Genomic DNA, 21,143 nt, shown 5'->3' on the forward strand with positions numbered 1-21,143 from the left:
AAATGCAGAAAAGCATTTCTTTCTCTAAAGAATAACACACCCAGCTAGAGTCTTCCACACATGTGATATAGGTAACCTAGACAAAAATATTCCAAACTGCCAAATCCAGGAGCACGTTCAGCATCCCCCTTTGTCCCTTTTAGTCAACACTTACTCCCAATGTTGTAAGAGGAGACAGAATCTTGGCTCTTTTCTTTATTTGTTTGGGCTTTTTTTTCTTAGGGTTTCAATTTATCAATAGTGCTGGATAAGCTTGACTGCAACGAGCTGACTAAAGAGTCTTCTGAACACAACTGCTCCTCTTCCATGCATTAAAATTTTCTGGAAACTGAACTCCAAAACTCCTGGATTTCATTCAAACACGTTTTCCCAGGGATTTATTTGGAATTTTCCAAGCTTTCAACTGCAAGTTCAGCCTGCACCTCCCATGAGGAGCAGCTGGGCTCCTTGCAGCTTGGCTGGAGGCACAAGGGGACTGCCTATGCCTAAGGGAATTCCCCAGCCTGGCCAAACCTCAAGGGAAGGCTGGAAAAGGTCTGTGCCTGTGAGACACAGTTCCCATACTGAGACAGAATGCTAGAGGCACAGAAGCAGAGAGATGGAGCTGAAAAACAACAAATCACTAAACTTCCTAGCAGGGAAGGGAGTGAGAGTTTTCTAATTCCTTAGAGATGTCTCAGCAGGGAAAGGAGCTTTTGTTTTTATCGGAGATGGCCAATACACATCAGGATTAATTAGTAGTCATTAGAAGATATTTTCCAATGAAAAAATAAATGAACTAGGAAACAAGAGGACCTTCTGAATACTTTGAATTCAAAATGAAGCACAATTCTCACACACACAGCTCTCATTACAATGTTTTCCATTGCCTTGGGGAAACATATTTCACTGAAAAATTACAATTTTCTAACAAAAGAGTGTGACTTCAGAAGCCAGGTTCCTCCACAGGCACAGTGCTATTTTCACTACACAGACAAGTGCAAAATGTGAAGGATAACACCCTCTAAATGAAACCAGAGCATCACACACCTCTGCCAGTTCCACTATTAATTTGTTCTGGAGAACCCACTTTCAAAATTATCCTGAAGCTTGCAACTGTCTTCCGAACAGGAAATTATCCCAAACAATATCTGAAAGTTGGGTTAGAAGATAATTTCTTTAATCAATTGTTTGAAATATTTTGTCTTAGTCAGATCAATATTAAATTGCTAGTTGGAGGTAGAGAATTATTCCATTACCTCTTTTAGAGGTGCAGAAAATTGCTTTAATTTGTCAATGGGAAAGGGAGAGAAGTTTTCAGGCTTCATCAATAGACTTCATCAATTCATCAATACAGTCTCACTATAAACCCCTCTTCAACCACCTCCATAAGTAATCTTACAGAAACAAAAAAGTAATTTTTTCTGTTACAAGAAAAATAAAATGCACTTAGCAAAGATTGCTGATAAACTAGGTTTTTGTACAGAAATCTACCTGCAATTAATTGAATAAACTTCTTTTGCTCTCTTAATTAGTGAGCATTATTCAGTATAAAACTGGCTTTTTTTTTTTTTTTTGTAATTTGCTTTAGGTGTGTTTGATGAAATAAAGGACAACTGAATGGCAGCATTCCTCTGTTCCAAGCTCAGTGTGATGCTCACATGGGCAAATAACATCCTGCCATTAGTATGTGCCTAGACAATGAGGGAGAGGGTCTACAAAGGCAAATGGAGGGGCAAAAAAATAAAAAAAAATACAACCACAAAGTAAAGCAGATGTTCACAGGAATCAGTGAGAGCTTGGAGCCTGATCTAAAGTCCCCTGCAGATGATGGCAGCCCTGAATCAAACCCTCAGCATTACACAGCCGAGCTCTGCTCAGCTTTGCAGGAAAGTTGAATTCCTGGTCCCTTGCTTAGCAGAGGTAGAGATCTCTTTCCCAAGACTGGGTTAACTTTTGAAGGAAGCATTATTCCTTCCTCCCCAGCCAGGGAAAAAGACCAATTTTTGTACAATGGAGACTCCTTCAAAGGAGGAAGAAAAGGTTATGTATGAGCACTCAGGAGGAAGAAGTCCCAACACTCAGGTGCAATAACCACCCAACAGCAGAGAGAGTTACAGTTTGCCAGACATTCATTACCCTAGCCTAGAAAAATGGCACAATAGATCATTGCAAGTAAAACAACTGGCTTTTCCCTCCCTCACTGTCATTCCCAAAGCCCCTCTTGCCTTTCCTTCTCAATTCTCAAGCCACTTTCCACAGCACTGAATGTGCACAGTACTGAGCACCAGGAGCAAACAGGATCAGGTACACTCAGAGAGCTGTGCTGGATGCTGCTCATCTCAAACCACCAGCACATACACCACAGCATCGTGTGTGATGAGAGCTGCCTTTCCTCACGGATTAGAGAAAGGAGTCCAGCAATCTTGAAACACCTTCAGTGCTTGTGGACAAGATTGGCCATTATGTCACTAAGCATTATGTCATGAAGCTTGTCAAGCCTAAAATTCAACAGTTCCTGCAAGAACCCACTTACCAGCTATCCAAGGAGCCTGACACAGACATTTTACACCTGTTCTGTTTCCTGCTGCTTTTGCAAAAGAAATCCATGTAGCTCACACTCATACTTCCAGGAAAATTTAAAAAATAATCTCCAAGTCCAACACCTCAGACAGCCAGGCTAGGTTGAAAACAGAGAAGTGCCTCCCACCAGTGTGCCAAACTGAAACTGGGAAATCTAAAGCAGGAGGAAGAAAAGAGGTAATACAATCAAAGGCTAATTCCTGGAAGAGAAAGCTTGCTGGTGAGCTGATCAGTGTGAGTCTGCTGAAATGATGTATGGCGGGGTGGGGAGGGCATGTGTGCACACACATGCACACAAACGTCAGCCCCTTCCTTGGAAGTGGATTAGGTGGCAGATGGTGTCAGAACCTGAGCTGCTGTCAAGAGCAGAGTTCACACTGTCCTGCTCTCCTGTGCTTAGAGATGAAAGCAGCACAGACAAGCCATTAAAAAAGGCTGATATATAGCTGACAATCAGCTTTGTCACTGGCAGCGAGTGGAACGACATCCCTCCGACATCCCTCCGCTTGCTCCCTTCTCCCTCCAGAGCCCTTACAGGCAAAATCCTCTCTGAAATGGAGACAAAAGAGGAAACAAACGTGCGTGTACAATCTCCCAGCGTGAGAAATAGCAGAGGCTCAGTTTTTCACAGAGAAACTAGAACCTGCTATTACCAACCCAAATATCAGAACCCAGGACAGAGTGGGGGGAAGCAGAGCACTCAGCTTAAGATCTATTAAAAGCAAAGTGAGCAGGAGAAAAAGAAAAAAAAATAACAACAAAGAGAAAGGAAGAAAAAACCCACTGCCCTTGATTGCCAACACAATGAAAATAAATGAGAGAAATCATGCTTGGGAGGGGCACACCAGCTGAAAGCAGTCACAATGACTTTGTGCAGGCACCCCTGTTATTACTAATTATTGCAGATAATAAGGGTTTTCAGGCTGAGCAAAGGGATTTTTTTCAATTCCTAAAACCTCATTTTCTGTGTCCTGTCACCTACCTCCCCCTTTTCTTTGGCCTCTGAGCACCTGCTTTACATAGCTTACCCTGTATTATCATTAGCCTCATGGATAATTGATAGCTGTGCTCCTGCAGCTGATGCTAAGAAAAGAAAGACAAGGTGGTTCCATACACACTTGCTATAAATAGACTCACAACATGGCCAGCCTTTGCCAACATCTGATGATGCCTTCCCTCCTGGGTACTAAAGTTAGCTGGTTTCTCAAAGTCAGGGAAGAAAAGGAAAGCAAGGTAAAATGCCTTCAATTAATTTTGCAGAGATTGAAGGGATAAAAATAAGAGTGGGGCTCTATATTTTTATGACATGCTAAAAATACTCACTTTATTAAACCTTTAGTGCAGTTTGCAAAACAGAGTTTAAAAGCTTGCTTTTTTTCTTTTTTTTTTTTTTTTTTTGCAGCAAGTGTGAAGCTCCAAATATTTATCTGGTGATGGAGTCTTGGTCAATAGGGCTGAAAAGGGTCATGAGCAGATCTCTGCTGAGTACAGCACGTGGGAGCAGGACAGAGATGACACAAGCTCTCAGCAGCACTGAGCCCCAGTAGCTCTGCAAAGCCAAAGTGCTCATGCTCCCAGCTCTGAGGCTGAAGGCTCTCAGTCCTGAGAGCAGGGCAATCTCAGCTGCCTCTGCACGGCTGCCAGGAGGCTCAGCCTGCCTCAGGCACTGACTCAGCAGCAAAGCCTCAAACCTCAGCTCTGGTTGGTTCTGGGCACTTCTGGGGCAGCCTGCTGACCTGTCCTTCACCAGACATGCCAGAGGTAGGTTCCAACTGGATAAACTTGAGTCTAGCTTAGCCCATCAACCAAAGGAGCTATGATGCTCCATGCAGCTCCCCCTTGGTGAACTCCTGCTTGCTGTTGAGTGTCCCCAAAGCCCTTTCCAGTGCTGCAGCACAGAAATTCCCTTTGCAGGATTCACCCAGACTTTTGGCAGGTTCACCCCCCCGCCCAGTTTACCCCACTTCCCAAACCTGCCTCTCATTGCATTTTCTCCTCCTTTGACAAAAAGCTACCCCAACATGATGTAGGCTCCAAAATCACCTGCTCCCAAATTGGAACAGATGTTTATCTATTTTTGCCTTATTCATTGTATCCAGGTGGACTTTGCAGATCAAGATGATCTTTTTCCCCTTAACATAAAATTTTTATTTTGGGACATTCTTAGTGCCTTCCATCTACAAACACTAATATAGGCTCAGTTCTCACTCACCAAGCTTCACCAGTACAAATAAAGCAAGGAGAAATTTAAAATTTTTCCTACTGAGAAAAGCAGCTGCAGGAAAGTGTTTGCCCCAGCACATGCCAAGGTATTGGCACTGCTTTTGTCCTTGCAGTAGCCACCTCCCATTTCAGAGCTGATGAACTCATAGATGCCCTCAGAACGCTCTCATTTTCTTTCTGAAAGCCATTTTAGACTGCAGGAGTACAGCAGCATGAAAACAAACAACTGTTTGTCCTAATCTTCAATCAAATACCAAAACAAAGAAAATGTGGCTCTGTGTGTTCTCAAACACAGTGTCCAGTCACGACACAAGAGCAGCATCTCAGACCTCAGGGAAGGGGAAAAAGAAGAGAACCTAAGCCAAGCCTCCATGCAGCTCTGACAGGCAGCCTGCACACAGCAAGAACAGTGGTACAAAGCCACACAACTTTGAGGAGTGGGAGGAGGACTTTTGCTTAAAAAAGCTCCAGAAATCTGCATAAGGTGGAGGCTTCATCTTAAACTTGTAGCTTGAAGCTGCCAAGAAAACTGCATCAGGAGCAAAAGAAAAAAAAATCCTTTTATAAAATTGCTTACCTAGTCAGTGCAGGAGGGCAATCACTCTATGGATGAAACAAAGAATAAAAGCATTCAAACAGTTTGTCCTCTCACCAGCCAAATAAGTACCCACTAAAATGGAAGCTTTAAATACTTAATGTCCTAAACAAGCCAATTTACCCACAACAAGACTGCTGGTTCAACACAAACCATCAGCACTCACAATAAAGTTGATAGAGGTTTTACATTAGCTGCACTATTACCAGTTGGGGACAGATGAAACCCACTCACAGAAGAAAAGGTGAAACAGTAGCAGAAAGACAGGGATCAGATGGAGAACAAGTGACCTTTCCCACCTTTGTTACACTTGCAAAAAGCACTTGAACATCACCAAAAGTGTGGGAGACAATTTAGCAGGGATCAGTGCTTGGAGTCTCAATAGATGATGCTGCTATTTTGAGATTGTGTAAGAGAACAAATTAACCTTCTTTATAAATCTTGGCTTACTTTAATAGATGTACTGGATATTGGACTAGAAATAACATCTTGTATTCCTTTAATTTCTGTACTGATTGACCTCCTTACAACAAATATCCACCATTTGAGCACTGGCACCATCAACCACGTGGTCAAACCCTCAGCTGCTTGACTGGTGTCTTGCTCACACACTTGTGACTAAAACAATCCCCACCCTGAGACCAGCAATGCCTTTCCCACATGCTCAGGTTAGCAGAAACCTTGGAGATTTTCCCACCTTTCCTTACAACAGATGGCCCTGTGTGCTTCCCCAAGATCACCTGGGTATTTTCACTTCCAAATTCCCACTCCAGCGGGGACCCAGGAAGCTGGCAATGTCTGACATCTCATTGATGGCTCCTTGCAGCACAGGAGAATTTTTCAAATACTGTGCTAGAGGGCTTGATTTTATTACAGTAATATGCAAGTTCCTTAAAAATTTAGGCACAAGAAAATTCAGCATTCCCCCCCCCATATATATTCAGACTTGTCAATTATGCAATTACAGAAACAGTAATCAATGATCAGCATAGCCCCATCCAATTCCCCACTTATTTTTGGTTTTACTTGTCAAATGCTTTTCTCCCAACACTTTCAAAAATCACAGAAGAGTTGAGATTTTCTTTGACAAGCCTGCACCTTTCCACCCCTCACATAGGCAGAAAAGCATTTTTCTGTGCATTAGCCAAAAATGTGATTGATTTCCACCTATGTTCAGCCCACCACCAAAATTCTGCATTTCAAATGCAACTTTAATATAGCAACCTATTTTACTTCCAAGTGGGCTGAACACCCAGAAGTTACTAATGGAGAAGTCTAGTGTAGAGCATACAGAGGAAACAGAAGTGGAAAGTTTCCAGATGAAAGGAAAAAGTTATTTCCCAATGAAAACATAAGTCAAAGGAGCGATGCTCATAATGGTGACAATTGCAGATGGAAATCTAATTGGAGATCAAGAGAGGCCAGGTGAGCTGAAGCTAAGCCTAGGAAAGTGAAGCCTGGCTTAGAAACATCATCATGCTATTATTTCACTGCACACAGAGAGCTCAGCCTGACAGATTCTGTCTTGCTGAGGATGCCTGAGGCCTCACCCCATCCACCACTTAGTCTGTTGACTCAATCTTTGACTGTAAATGAAAAATTTATAAAAGGCCTGGTAGGGAGAGTGCGTGAATGGTTGCAACCCCCTCCAGAACAATTCCTTCATGGTGCTTACAAATCAGAGCATGTGTTTGGCACTTGCCTCTCTCTGACAGAGTTCAGCCACAAATGAGTGCCTGGGGTAGGCATCCCAGCCTCCCTGAAAATGCTGTTTTGCAGGCAGACCAGAACAAGTGAGAAACAGTGTGCCTCAGGCTATGCTCATCAATTCATTCAGAGCACAACATACTTGGAAGTCTGGCTTAAAAGTAGTAGCATTTGTAGCCACATCTCTTGCTGCAAGAACAAATCTTGCAGATTTGCAGGAGAATCCCATGCATCCTCCTGGGTTTTTGCCATTCCTGGCTGGGCACCCCAAGCTAACAGGAATTTCCCTAAAACTCTGCATGTCACAGCTTGTCATGGCTGTTCCAGGGCAGAGCAGATATGCAGGAGAATGACAGCAAGCTCTCTTTAAAAAGACATTTCAGGCATTGATCACAGTTTTGAGCATTATTTGCACTGTACACTTTCATCTGTCAGCCACTCAGGATACACAGACCACATCTGCTTCTTGAGGACAGCATTTGCTCCTACCACTAAAATAAAATCTTTATTACACAAGTTACTCAAAAATATGCACACTACCCAGTGCTGCATACACTGAGGGTATTCTCTGAACAGCAGGAAGGTATTAGAAACTGGAATTAAACTGTGTCCTCACCCTAAATTTATGTAGCAAATGTACAGGCAGAGGCAGCGTGGAGGGCATTTTTGTTAGGTCATCTAGACAGTCATACCCTGTAGCTGTGAAGATTTCATTTCCTTTGGCAAAGGCTGCCCACTTCCATCAGGGAGATCAGGGGAAGCACAAAGATAAGCTTGCATGGGAGCTCACAGGAACATGTGTATCTGAGGAGTTTCTCAAGGTGCTGTGTCTGCAAAGTAACACATTGTCACCCTTGGGGGCTCTTTCTTTTTCACCCCTCTCCTTTTATTTTCTCACCTTTTTGTTGTTTTGTTGCTTGTTTTATAGCTCTATTTTTTTTTCCTGAGGTTTTTGTTGTTTACTGCTCTCTCCATCCCCTGCACTCCTCCCCTTTAAAATTAATGCTCTCTCTCAAACCTTTTGCTTTCCCTAGGTAATAGAACATTTTCTCCTCCTTTCCCTGCTCTCACCTTTTAGATCCATCCCCCACACCTCTCTAATTCAATATCCCTGTTACACTTCTGCTCTCTGCTTGCCCTCCTTCTTCCACCTTCAACATTTAATCTCCTCCCCTCCTATTGCCTTACAAATCTCTACCTTCCTTGCCCTGATCATTTTCTCCACTAACCATTCCTCCCTTCCCCTTTTATCTGGCTCAGTTCCTACTCCCCCACTTCACTCCTACCCACACAGCACCCATTGTGCCTTTCTCCTCCTGCCCCAGTTCCAAACCTCCTCATCATATTTCATTTTCCTGAATTCTATTCAGGTTCTCATATCAGCCTATCTCCCTTCATCATGTTACTGCATATTTCCCATCTCCTAAATTTTTCCTTCCCCATCCACCATCTCCATTTATGACAGTTGTGGGATTGTTGCTCTTATTAACAGCTATGACCTATTAAAATTTTGGACGTATCTTTTTCTGATCAGAGGTAAAGCCCCTTCATCCTCCTGTGCTATTTGTCTTTCTGTAAGCCCCACACACATCTCATTCCTGCCATATGCACTCTTCTGTCACAAGCAGTGCAAATGCTCTCCTCATATGGAATGATTTCATCCTAGGATAGCCCACATTCATGGAACTGGGTCACACAACTCACACAGCAGCTCTTTCTGGTGGGACAAGCTCACAACTTGCTATTTACTCCATGAACACTGAAATTAGCCTGATTTCAGATTTCACCTGCAGACTGACTGACAAACCCTCTCTCTGTCAGCCTTGCCAGCACAGGCTGGTCCATGTCTGTGTGTGCACAGCCCAGGATGAGCAGGGAACACTTCCCTGTGTCCACTGATCAGCAGCAACATGAGCTCTAACTAAAGCTATGCCAACCACCAGATGCCAAAGGACAAATAGAATTCTTTCTCAATGTGAGGTGTAGGGGATTTTTTAGTAGACAGAGGGGCATGATTATAATAAGTTATTAAAAAGGGAAAAAAAAAAAACAACAAGCGAGTGAGATCAACAGACAAAACCCAATTAAGAAAATCACTCAATCAACCTCCCAGGGTTGGGTTAGCTCAGGGGACTGTTCAGTAGGATCTTCAATACCAACAACTGAAATTGCATACAGATGGTTCTGCTCTGTACTGTGGTGATGTAAACAGAAGCTATCCTTAACCTCCTGCATCCTCCCCTTACGCCCAGATTCAAATGACTGCATGATTTGGCATTTGAAATCCAAATGAAAAAAACACAATACCTGGTGAGAGATGTTCTTCTCAGCAAGAGGTCTGGCATCAAGCAGAGAACAAATACAAGCACCCAGGCTCTGGGAGCTACTACAGCACTGGAGAAAATAATTTTTTAAAAAGCTAAACAAAATTGACATTTTAAAGATTTCTGCTGCTTTTATCCTCTGCATACATTTATCCTAATTTTATTGAAATGGCATTGTCTGAAGACCAGAGAAGAAAGTTGCTCTGCAACCTTTTTTACATCTAGGAGAAGGGATGTGGCTCCTGTGGCCTTGCAGAATAGGAGACAGAGTAAGATATCATAGCCACAAACCTTAACTTGTGTCCCTCGTGCACTTGCCACTCAGCTTCTAATGTCCCTCCATCATCTGCCATCTCCCTCTCCTCAGACTCTTCAGAGAGGGAACATGACAGGACTGTCAATAAAACTGCTCCTGTTGACTCCAACTAACATGGAGAACGTGTCCTCTAGAGCTGAGGACATTTTCATACACAAATGTTGTTCTGCAGCAAATAACTTGAGGATATTGCTGCAGCTGGGTAAAGGTGTTTTTAATCCAAAATGCTGGAACCTTGTGCTTAACCATTCCATCATTCCCCCCACTCCTCCCCAAATCCTTGAGGTGCTTCTGCTGGTAGCTAGTTGCCATAGGAACCCTAATCTTTATGTGTTTTGCTCATTAAATAAACTAGCATCAGAACTCTCCTTTTCGGCTCCTCTGTCCTTCTCCTCCCTTTACCCCTCCCTCAAAAAAGAGATCAAAAAGATAATGTGTTTGATAATCACCCTTTCCTCCTCTCTTCCTTTCTCCACAGGTCCTATGAGCTTTCCAAGTCCAATATCCAGAATTTGGCAGAAATAACCACTGTGGTGCAGAGGGATGCATTAGGCCTGACTGCTCTCTGGATTTTTCCAAACAGAAATCAGAAGCAAGGCAGAGAGCACGGGGTAGGATAATGCAGCTTGAGAACCATGCTATGAAAACAGAGACCCCTAATCCCAGCTATTTTAGATGAAACTTTCCAGCATTTCCCATGACAACTCCCTTCTCCTAAAATCCACACTATCAGCCTTATCCTACCTCACTATACATCAGCAATGCAATTTTAATGCCATTAGTGAGGGGGCAGCCCTGAGAAGGTGTTTCAGAGATGAAAACTGAAAACAGAAAGCAAAGGAGGCTAAACATATGAGAAACACCAAAAAGACAAGATGTTTGCAGTGGCCTAGAGCTTTCTAAATGAAGTTTTTTTCCGTACTATGGACCAGAGATCTAGGCCAGAATTATGTAGGTCTCAAACAAACCTTGTTTCTTCTGGTCTTAAGCCAATACTTACAAGGTGATAACTCCCACTCAGAGACACCATATTTTTCTTCACGTATTTTCTTGTAACAGAGAAAAAACTAGGGGCAAGAGTTGCTGTGTGCATGTCTAGTTGTCTAACCATGCTTTCCATCTCAGGAGGAATACATATATAAATATATATGTGTGTGTATATATATATGCTAGATGCAGAGATTCCTAAGTTGTTCTTCCCCTCCTAATTTTTAGTACAACAAATATCATTCAGAGAAAGAGCAACGCTATCTCACTCATTTGCATCGAAGTAAATACCTAGAAAATTAGTGATTTCAAGATGGAAAACAACAGGCAGAATATTTCAAGAGGCTGAATTCCCACTGCATGCAACACCAAAGCTAATGAGGACCCTATTTACCTGAATTTACCTGAAATTAACAACTAGTTAATCATTCACCCACACCACAACAAAATAGCCTCACACCATAGCAGAAGCATCAGTTTCAGCATCATTTGGGCATACCCAGGGATCTGCAGCAGCTGTTCACTGGCATATGAATCATGGTCCCCATGGAAGACTTGGCATTGCTCAGCCTGCCTCCAGTGGATAAAAGCACAATTCTGAAAGCAGTTGGACTACTGATTTCTAGCTAATTCAAGGCTTGGGCTGGTCTGAGTTTAGCTGAAAGACCCAGCAGCTATGGCAAATAACTGCCAGAGAAGCAGTCTCTGTTTCACTGTGGTTTACAACGGGTTGTCCTTTTGCTGTGCTTTGCACAGGTCCCCTGCTTGCCCAGCACACATGGGTGCTCGTGTGCCTCTTTATCTGGAACGCAGCTAGGCTTCCTCCCAAACTCTTTCAGAAATATACTTTCTTAAATTAGCAGCCCTAAATTTTAAGTGCAAAGTTCAGGCATAATTCAGATGGAGCTTCATATATGCAACTTGGCTAACTTCACCCCCACTGGTCTGTATTCTGCTAAACTATAAACTCTTATGATCTGGATCCTTCTGACATGCCCACTACTTGTTACTCCTTACAAAGATGTGGGAAACAGCACTCAAGGAGCCATCTCTGGAAATATTTATGTATGTGTGCTCAGGCCCACAGGTAGAAAGAAGAGACAAGTTAATAAAACAACACTAAGTTGAGCTAAGGTTCATTCATTCTGGATGAAGGTGTTGCAAAACCTACTTTAAATAATCTGCCCCCTGTTAGAAGTCTCTTTTCTTTCATAAACATGGTCCTAATTCTTCAGCAAAGCCATTTTAAAATTCAACCTAAGTTTACTCTCTCCCTCTACTTTGCTTTTTTCATTTCTCTGTGGGGGCTGCTTTTTTTGAAGAGGTGTACATGGGAATCCCAGGTGGCTTTGCTACCCCCCTTGTGTAAAGTATATTCTGGGCTCTCAGAGTGCACAGATCAGCAGGAAAGCACTGTGGGGGCTATTTCTTCTTCTTCAATCCCCATGAGTCTCCTACCTCCAGTTTTGCTCAGAGATTCATAGCTGAACAACCTTAGAAACAAATTCAGCTGAAACTATTTCAACTGAAGCCTCCTTTGGGTTTGTACCTGAACCAGGAAGAGGTGGTGTAGGGACCAAGGGGAAGATTGTCCAAGATTTATTCATTAAGTTAACCATTTGCCATTTACTTGAGATTATGCTTCCAGTCCCTCAGAAGGTTTGCATGGTCTATTTTCACAAGCTCCACAAGGTAAACACTAGGTGGGCTCTGCAAAGAGTTCAAAGGGTTTTTTAGAAGAGCTTGGCACAGCAGTTTTCATTCCTTTCCCCTCCATGTTTTCCAGTTCAGCCCATGCAAAATTTCCAGTGGCCTCCTCAGTTTATGAATCCCTGCCTCACTGAGACTTCTCTGCCACCACCCCCCACTCACACAGTGACTCAGACTTATTAAGAGAACTTCTCTTTTTCTAGTTCCTCACCTCCAACACACTCAATGCATTAAGGCACATACTCCTGCACATATTTGAAATCCTCACCCAACCACCCTCTCTCATCCAACTTTCCTCCTACAGTTCTTGCACTCCCCCATTCTGGGATGACAGACACAGTCAAAACCCACCCAAATTAGTTAGTTCAACTTTTACTTGCACTTCTGGCTTCTCTCAAGATTATTTTGAGCTGGTACTTGAAGACACCAGGACAAGAAGGTCTAAGGTAACTCTCCTCTCCCACCAGCACAGCCTTTGGCAAAGGTGAGGTTTGTCATGCAGAGAAAATCATTCATGACCAGACTTTTACTTACACTTCTGGCTTCTCTCAAGATTATTTTGAGCTCCCAGGTGGGGAGAGGCCTCAGTGCAGCTGCACAGGGGTCTGGCTCTGACCCACATGCTGTGTGCAGACCACAGCCATGGACTGGCTTAAGAACCTACTGGTTCCTCTGAATAGTGACATTCTGTCCCATGGAAGAAGAGGGATTTGTATATCACTGTTTACCCCTGCTATAAGATGTTTAGGGCAACAAAATCTTCTCATCATGTTTTAGGACCAGCAGGTACCCTAATGTCCCAGGCTATGGATGCTCTGTAGGCAGTGGTGCTTGGTTGGTCACTGGGCATGAAGCAGGAGGTTGAGACAAGACACAAAAAAAACCCTTCCAGCCCCTGGCTCAGCACAGGAAGGACCACAAGCTGCAAAGCAACGCTGGCACTGCAGGGGAAAGAAGGCTTTTGCTAAAGCTGGGGATTTGCTCAGATTGACACCTCTGCTGCTGTACAGAGCTCTGCACATTTGCTCGTGCTCGCTTTTGTTCCTTTTCCATAACCAGCAACAGGTGGGGAGGAGTGGGCTGTACATGCAGAAGGAGGATGCAGTGGGAGCAGAGAACGTGTTCCTGACATTCAGGGATATATGTAGGGAAAGCTGTCTGCCTGGAGCAGAGAGGGGCTGGGAAAGGCAAGGGGCTGCTGAGCTGTGGGTCGCTTTGGTAGGGACAGAGTTCTAATTCTGGCAGCATCAGGTGGGAGTTGGGAAAGTGGCTGAGGAGAAGGCTGAAGCAGAAGGAGTGCACAGATCAGACTAAATGAGGGATTCTGCATCCTTTGTACCAAATGTAGATGCTCTTAAAATAGTCTTCTGTCACACTTGTGTACTGATTAAGAAACAGTGTCCATTTCTGAAGCATAATTCTGTGTGTCTTCATTCCATACCCACTGGCAAAATGCTGGAAGCACCTGGAGCTAGGCAAATGGCTTTGCTTTCTGTGCAACAGTATTTTGCTTTTCCCTGATCCAGGCAACTGTAGTTCATGTGCATCACTTCTACACCAACATTAGAATCTTACCTGACCAAAGACTTCCAAGTCTAACCCATTGGGGATGTGCATAACCAAGTGACCCTGCTGGAGACCTACAAGGAAAATTAAACTGTGGCTCATCTCAGCTAAAAGATTCTTCTCTATTTCAGTGCAACCCTCCCAGACACCTTCTCCCACAGAACAGGTTTCTGATTTGCCCTGCACTGCTTTGCTTTCTGGATAACAGGAATTGGATTAATTTTATTCCTCACTCAGAGGCCAGGCATACAGCATTTATCATCTCAGCGTCCAAATTTGCAGCATAAGCCTCACACATGAAACACCAAAGGGAAACAGAGCTAAGGAGAAGAGACATAAGAGAAAGGTTGCCCTCTTCATTTTTCCAGGATTTTTATTGGGTTGAATTTTAAACACTCTGAAAAGTTGCTATACTACTTTACCCAAAAAGATGTCCAATCATTCTAATTCTGTGTCTGGATAAGTGGACAAAAGAACCACACATTTGCTGTTCTGAGAATAACTGAGACATCAGTAACAGAGAGGCAAGCATAAACCAAGACACCTCATCTTTGAGCATGAAGATATCGCTCCTGTGAAAAAGGAGATTATCTGGACACACACTAACCTAGGCCTCTGTGATGAGCTGCCAATAAATGCTTCAGCTCCTGTTAATTATGGTGGTGTTTCTACAATGATGAGATGACTTCTCTGTGGAGAAGAGCTCTCATCAGGAAATTGGTTCTATTGCAATTAACATCTTTGAATATCCAAATTTAACATCCTCCTTGAGCCTTCTCCCTTATTTCAGGAAGTTTGTGATCAATCAAGTCCTGAAATAGAGATGGAGATCTGGGATTCAGGGAAGGGGGAGGAGTTCTGTGTTTGGGGGCAGGAGGGTTAAGTACACCACAGTTTCAAAATCAGCTGGTTGATGTCTCCAGCAGCATTTCCACCTCTCATCCCCATATACATAATTTCCAAGAAAGCTGTTATCACCATCACCACTATTTAGAGTCAGAATAGGTGACACATCCATTTCCCTGCCTCAGCTCTGCCTTCAGGGTCAGCTGTAGAGCAGAGTCTGAGACACAGCAAGCCTAAAGACACAAACATCCTCTCCTGAAACAATTAATACAGGGTGCCACAGAACACACCTTTCCTCTTCCCCTCCTTCCAAACAGAAACCATCAGTTTTCCCTCCCTGGGGCTCTGTCATTCCATCAGTCCCCAGCTACTGCAGCTCCTCAGAGAGCTGGGGTAACGTGAATGGATGCCAAAGGAGAAAACAAAACAAAACCTCCTCAGATCTTGCTCTGGCTCACACTGCATCTGAACCACCCAGAACTTCCAGCAGCAGCCCTGCCACAACCCAGCTCACAGGGAGAGGGCAAACTAACATTTATGATGTACAGCCTTGCAGGGGTGAAGGAAAACAGACTTTTTATTCCCAGCTCACTTTAAGAAAAGCATTTAGACCTAGCCACCAAAATTTTCCTCATCTTGTACTACAACAAGTAATCTGAAAAGTAGATGCACTCACTTTATGGCACTGTAAGCAACTGGGGAAAAGAAGCCATAAACAGGAGGGATTTACTAAAAATTTCACTGTTAGCTAGCTATTAAATTTTAAAAATATATTCACAGCCAATACCATCAGAAGGCTAAAGTTTAGGGCTCAAAATTCATAACCATGAAATAAGATTTTGTTGTTAATATAAAAAAAACCCAAATTGTTGTCATCTTATTGCAAAAGTTCCATACCTTCTTGGTGATTTCTCACGGCCATCTCCTCACAGCACTGACTCCTCCCTCTTCTTCACAGCACAGCAAACAAACCCCAGCTTTCTTCTTAATCAGCTAACCCACTCTTTTATAGCACCCATCCTCATTGGACACAGCTGCGGCCTGTTAAGGGCAGCCCTGTTCCTAATCTTTGGTAATTAGTACAGCTGCAACTCCTCAGGGATGAGATTGCCTTCTGCACGATCTTTATTTTCTTGCATTCTATCCCCCCACACCAAATTACTTTTGCTGTACTATATTCAGCTATATAAAATCTGATTTCCTGCTAGATAGCATTAGACCCTCCCCAGCTTGCAAAATATAAACACTGAGTGCTTACATACTTATCTGGGCAAATGACTGACTAAGAAAATTGTATTACATTCAACTAAATTGAAACAAAATGTAGCAACACTTTATGTTCCACAATGCCATCTCTTGTCAAAAATTACAAAAAAGACCAAAAAAAAAAAATCAATAAAACTTGAGAAATAAATACAATACACACAAAATTAAGGTGCAGGGTCCTGGACCACAGCTACAGCAGCTCACAGAGTCATCTACACCTGTTCAATAATCAATAAAATATGCCTCAAAATCACATTTGGACAGTGGAGCCCAGGGTAGTCAGAGGAAATCACAGGGAGTCACTCTGTCTGTTCCAACAGATACCAAATTATACATGAGATGAGCAGAAAACTGAACAAATCAATCCTACAGCCTTTCATACTGAGTCCATCTTTGTTTTCAATGATGGATGCTGTTGAGACAGAGACAGGAAAATACTTGGATAAAGGCCTGTAAATGAAGTCTAAGATTTAGAATAAGAGGAGTAGAAACTAGAGAGCTGATGGGTTAGAAAACATCTGCACAGCATGAGGGCTCAACAGCTGAGAAACCAGTGCAGAGGGGTTTGCAATGTTCAGTGATTTCTGCAGGGCTGCCTCTTTCTAAGGAGCAAGTGAAGTTATAAACCAAGTAAGATTTATGAAGATCTACACACAACATTATGATTCATTAGGGAAAGCTAGGAACTAATAATTGGGGTTCCCTTGTCCCAAATTATTCAGTATTTAATCCAGTCTGTACAGAGGCTGTTGCAAACATATCATCCTGTCTTCCAAATCACTGTGATTTGTGTGCATTCACACCAAGAAACACCTCGACCATGAAGAGTTACAAATACAATTGAGAGGTTCTGAAACCACTAATTTTACAGCTCTCAAAGCCAGGGTAATTTCGACAAAAGGAGGAGGAGAACAAGAAAGCCAGCTCTTGGGGATCCCATCAGAATTCCACTCACTGGAAGGGGGATAACCAGCAGGGATGGGTGCTCAGTCTATCCACTCAGGGAACCAAAGGGCAGGCACTGAGGAAAGGTCTCCTGAGTGGCCTGGCATCCTGAAGGTGGCCCAGCTTTCTGTGCCTGCTGCAGCAGAGCCAACATCATCCAGAACATCACACCCCAGCTTCAGGAAGAATAAGCACTGCACAGATCAGGAGCACCAAGCTAACTTTGTTCTGAGGGCAGGTCAAATCTCAGTCCTCTTACCCTTCACATAAACCCCTCTAAAATTCTCGCACTTCAAGGCATGAATTCACAAGAAGTTATTAAAAGCACAACATCATTTAAAGTCTGAAAAGTCCTCTGTCACACCCCACTACTTCAAGTGTTCCACACCACACATTTAAAGCCACTTGGTGACATTTAAGGAGAAAATTCCTCTTTAGCTCTCCACTCCAATTGCCATGACAGAAACCAACAGGGTGAGCCCTTTAAAGAGTCCCTTTGCTCCTTTACTACATGAGCTCACTATTGTACACAAACATGCTGACACACACTCTGCAGCTAATGTGGATCACACAGGTGGCCCACAGAGATATAAATACACACATGACAACCTGGAGCACGCAGATAAATGTGCACCAGCACACATGGAATCTTCCAACCTTCGTGTGTTCCAAGGGTGCTTGTCTTTCCACCGATCCCACATTCCTGAGAAGTTCTGCTGGCTCCTGCCCCCAGCACCCAGTGTTTGACTTTCTTGTCAGCTTCAGGAGGTGCCCAGCATGAAGACAAGAAACCAGTACATCCAGGGAGGCTTGAGGAGTACCCTGTGACTGCCCCAGAGTAGCCAAGTGAAAAAAAGATGAGGGGGAGACAGAGGGAAGAGGTGGTTCCTGAGAGGTCACTGGAACAACTGTCATATGAGTAGGTTTCAGTTCCCTTCCCATTTTTTATATTTAGGTGAAAACTTGAGTATCTACTTATAAAACTGGTGGGGGGAAGCCCCACCTCTTTGGCTTATTTTTCCATGGAGGACCTGACAATGTTTGAACATCAGGACAGCAAGTAAAAGCAGAGTAAGCAAAACCCCTGCCATTCCCAGTTCCTGCTGAAATTTTACTTCAAACCCAAGGATGAGCACTGAGAGCTAGAGCAGTAAATAAAAAATCCCTTGCTTTTGCTTCAAGCAGATAACCACTGTGGCTTTCTAAAAGCTCTGAGTGCTGTAGCCTTTTACAACAAGTAAAGCCAGGCAGAGCACATAATAACCCTTACCCTGTGATGAAGTATAATAATAATGCATTTCCACCGTTTGCTGGTTCATCTTTATCCATGAGTAAGAAGAAGCTACTGTGTTCTTCAAATAAACATTTTGTCTGGCTACAAGCAAAGCTCTTAAAGGCAGAGTGGATTCAGGAATAAATTTACTTCATTTACAGTGCACAGCAATAGTCCATTCCATGCTAATGGCAACTCTTTGCTTTTTCTCAAAATGTTCTTTTTACAGGGAATTTGGATAGCTTTTTAGCTGGTTCATTTGCTATTTTGTGCCACACATCACCTGCTCTTCTCTGCTGGTGTTTTCCAGCTTTACAGACGAAGATTATCCCTTTGGGCTGATCATCCTTTTTTCAAAAAGGTAATGCTGTGAAATACAGGAAGCAGGTATAACAAATCCAGAGAGGAAAAACCTTCCATAGATTTCTGCCAGCTCCTCAGTCTTTCCATTCTCTAAATGCTCCCTTCCCCTTCACACCTGCTACCCTCTTACCGAGGTGGCTGAACTTCAGTGCACGCACAAAGTCTCCTCCCCAAAAAGTGGTCACAGCACCCCTGGCTCACCAGCCAAGGGCAGGAGCAGCCTCCAGTGCCTCAGTCCAGCTCCAAAGGCCTCCAAGGCAGCTCAGGCAGAGCAGTTCAGTCTCTCCTTCCCTGGAGTCCCAGCACCCACATGTTCCTGGCACCTGTGCCTGGTAAACCAAGGGACTCACTGCCCTGGCCTTGCACCCTGATATTCCCTTTCAATAACACTTCCTCTGCCATAAATGGGGACACTGGGCATGATCCTCCCAAAGAAGACCCTTCAATTTCTATGAGCTCATCACTTGTACTACTTTTAACACTTTGTGATCATTTCTGCACGGAGATAAGTAAATCTCCCATCTTCTCACTCAGGGACACAGAGACTCTTCTGAAATATTTCCATTCAGCATTTTTTCCAATCATCTTTTAAATGTTTTTCTTAAAACCAAAGCTGACTCACACGCTAAAACAAGATAGTCTGACTCATATTTAACACTTTTGTCTCCATGGCTCATTTTGGTCACCAACTTGCTTAGACTTTTCTTTTTTACTTCATGTAAGGGGAAAGAATAGAGAAAAATGTACTTTAAACATCCATTCAGTTCCAAACTGTTGACAAAGGCTCAGGATAAATCTGCAGAGAAAGGAAATTGTTGCAGCACCTAGAGACCTATTACAAATTAGAACAGAAATGAAATTTTCCAGCAAGAGACAGATTTGTACTTTCATGTTCCCAGATTCAGATGAAAAGGGGGTTCTGTTCAAGAGATATTTGGCTGGAGGGTTTTCTTTTCTTCATTTACCATCATCAAAACCCTCATAAGACTGAACAGCTCTTCAGAAAAGAAATACTAAGCCAGAAATAATTTCCCATTTGCACATATCTTGCAGTGAAATTTATTACTTAATATTTCTAAAATATCTAAAAAGGGGAGCCCTAAAGAGTGAGGCCCAGATTTAGGTGAGATATAAACTGTTACTGCTTCACCCATGGGAAGTCCCCATTTCAAACAAGGACAGCATCAACATCCTCTCTAGAGCCACCAAACCCTGATCCACAGAAGGCTCCTCTGAGGTGGATCCACTTGCAGCAATTTTCCAGAGGAATCAAAGAAGCTGGAGAGCAGATCTGATGGAAATTAATGGGATTGGGATCTGGGGTGTTGGTTGCCTCTAGCTTTCTTTCAAAGACCTCCAGGTTAGCCTCAGAGCCTGGTCTTCTCTCTGATATGGAGATCACTAATAAAACCAGAACAGTGTCTTCACCCATGTGTGAGCAAACCAATATCAAAGGCTTTTCAGTAACTTACAAGAGGTAGAGGACTTCAGTCCCAGCTAAAGTGAAATAAACTCAGTCTAGAATTTAAGAAGTTGTTCACGAGGTTTGGGTAAGGACTTTTAATAATCTTCTGATTAATTAGGACAAAGATAAAATACTGGGGGAGGGGAGGGATTTTGATGTAGCAAATGGAAACAGGTTTCAAATGTCACAAGGTGAAACAGGCTTAGCTTATGGCTGTGTTTTGGAAAGCAGCAGGGAGCTCAAGGCATCTATATAAACACATTATTGACGCATTCTGGCTCACAATTCTTGCCTAGGGTTCAACAAGACAGAGAAATTCCCCTTGCTTCACGTACTTCCTCTGTGCTCTGGCAGATGTTAACATCCAGACCCACTGCTCCCACTTGCTTTTCAGTTTAACCTGTATTTAATGCCTCCTGAGACCACAAGGACTGCACTTCCAGGGAACACTTCTGCAGCCCGGGCAGGCAGGACCAGTCCCTGAAACCCTCAGCCTGGGGCAGAAAGTGCTGCTGGTGTCCATCTGAACTCTGCAAGGGCAAGGTGACTCTGAGAACAGCTGTGCTAGCCTAGAGATGTACTCACACCCTGTTTGAAAGGAGGGACAGCCCTGTCCTGTTCCTCACCCACAGAGAGGCAGATCATGAGCTCTGCTGTCACAAGGGGCACCTCCACCACCAGCCCCAGCAGCACAGCAGGCACTCAGGGCACAGCCAGGCTGTTTGTGCTGCACTGTGGGGTACCACTGGTCCAATTCCACATTTGTCAGCTGCATGTGACCACTCATGAATAATGTTCTCCTGCCCAGCTCAGAGGCACACAGTTGTGCCCTCTCACTGAGCACGTGCCATACACAGACAGTCCAAGACACAGCTGAGATAAGCTTATCTCAGTGCCTGAGAGCACAGGAGTTAGAACAGAACACTTCTCCTTCCAGCTCTACACCTTGCCTTTGCTGTAAGCAAGGAGGAAGGAACCTGGTGCAGCCTGTTGTA

General features: G+C 43.5%; 1 protein-coding gene across 5 annotated transcripts in view; it reads right to left on the reverse strand.

Moving 5' to 3' along the window:
* The window catches only part of DGKI (diacylglycerol kinase iota), a 199,452-nt gene that overhangs the window by 157,256 nt on the left and 21,053 nt on the right, over positions 1–21,143 (reverse strand). Inside the window, exon 1 of one of the 5 annotated variants that reach the window (XM_058804469.1) lies at positions 15,734–15,808. The exons of the other annotated variants lie outside the window; for them this stretch is intronic. The gene's annotated coding sequence lies outside the window, so the exon portion shown is untranslated. Of the gene's footprint in view, positions 1–15,733; positions 15,809–21,143 lie in introns of those variants that run through there. 5 annotated transcript variants of the gene reach the window in all.

This window comes from Ammospiza caudacuta, chromosome 5 (assembly GCF_027887145.1).
Source record: "Ammospiza caudacuta isolate bAmmCau1 chromosome 5, bAmmCau1.pri, whole genome shotgun sequence".
NCBI lineage: Eukaryota > Metazoa > Chordata > Aves > Passeriformes > Passerellidae > Ammospiza > Ammospiza caudacuta.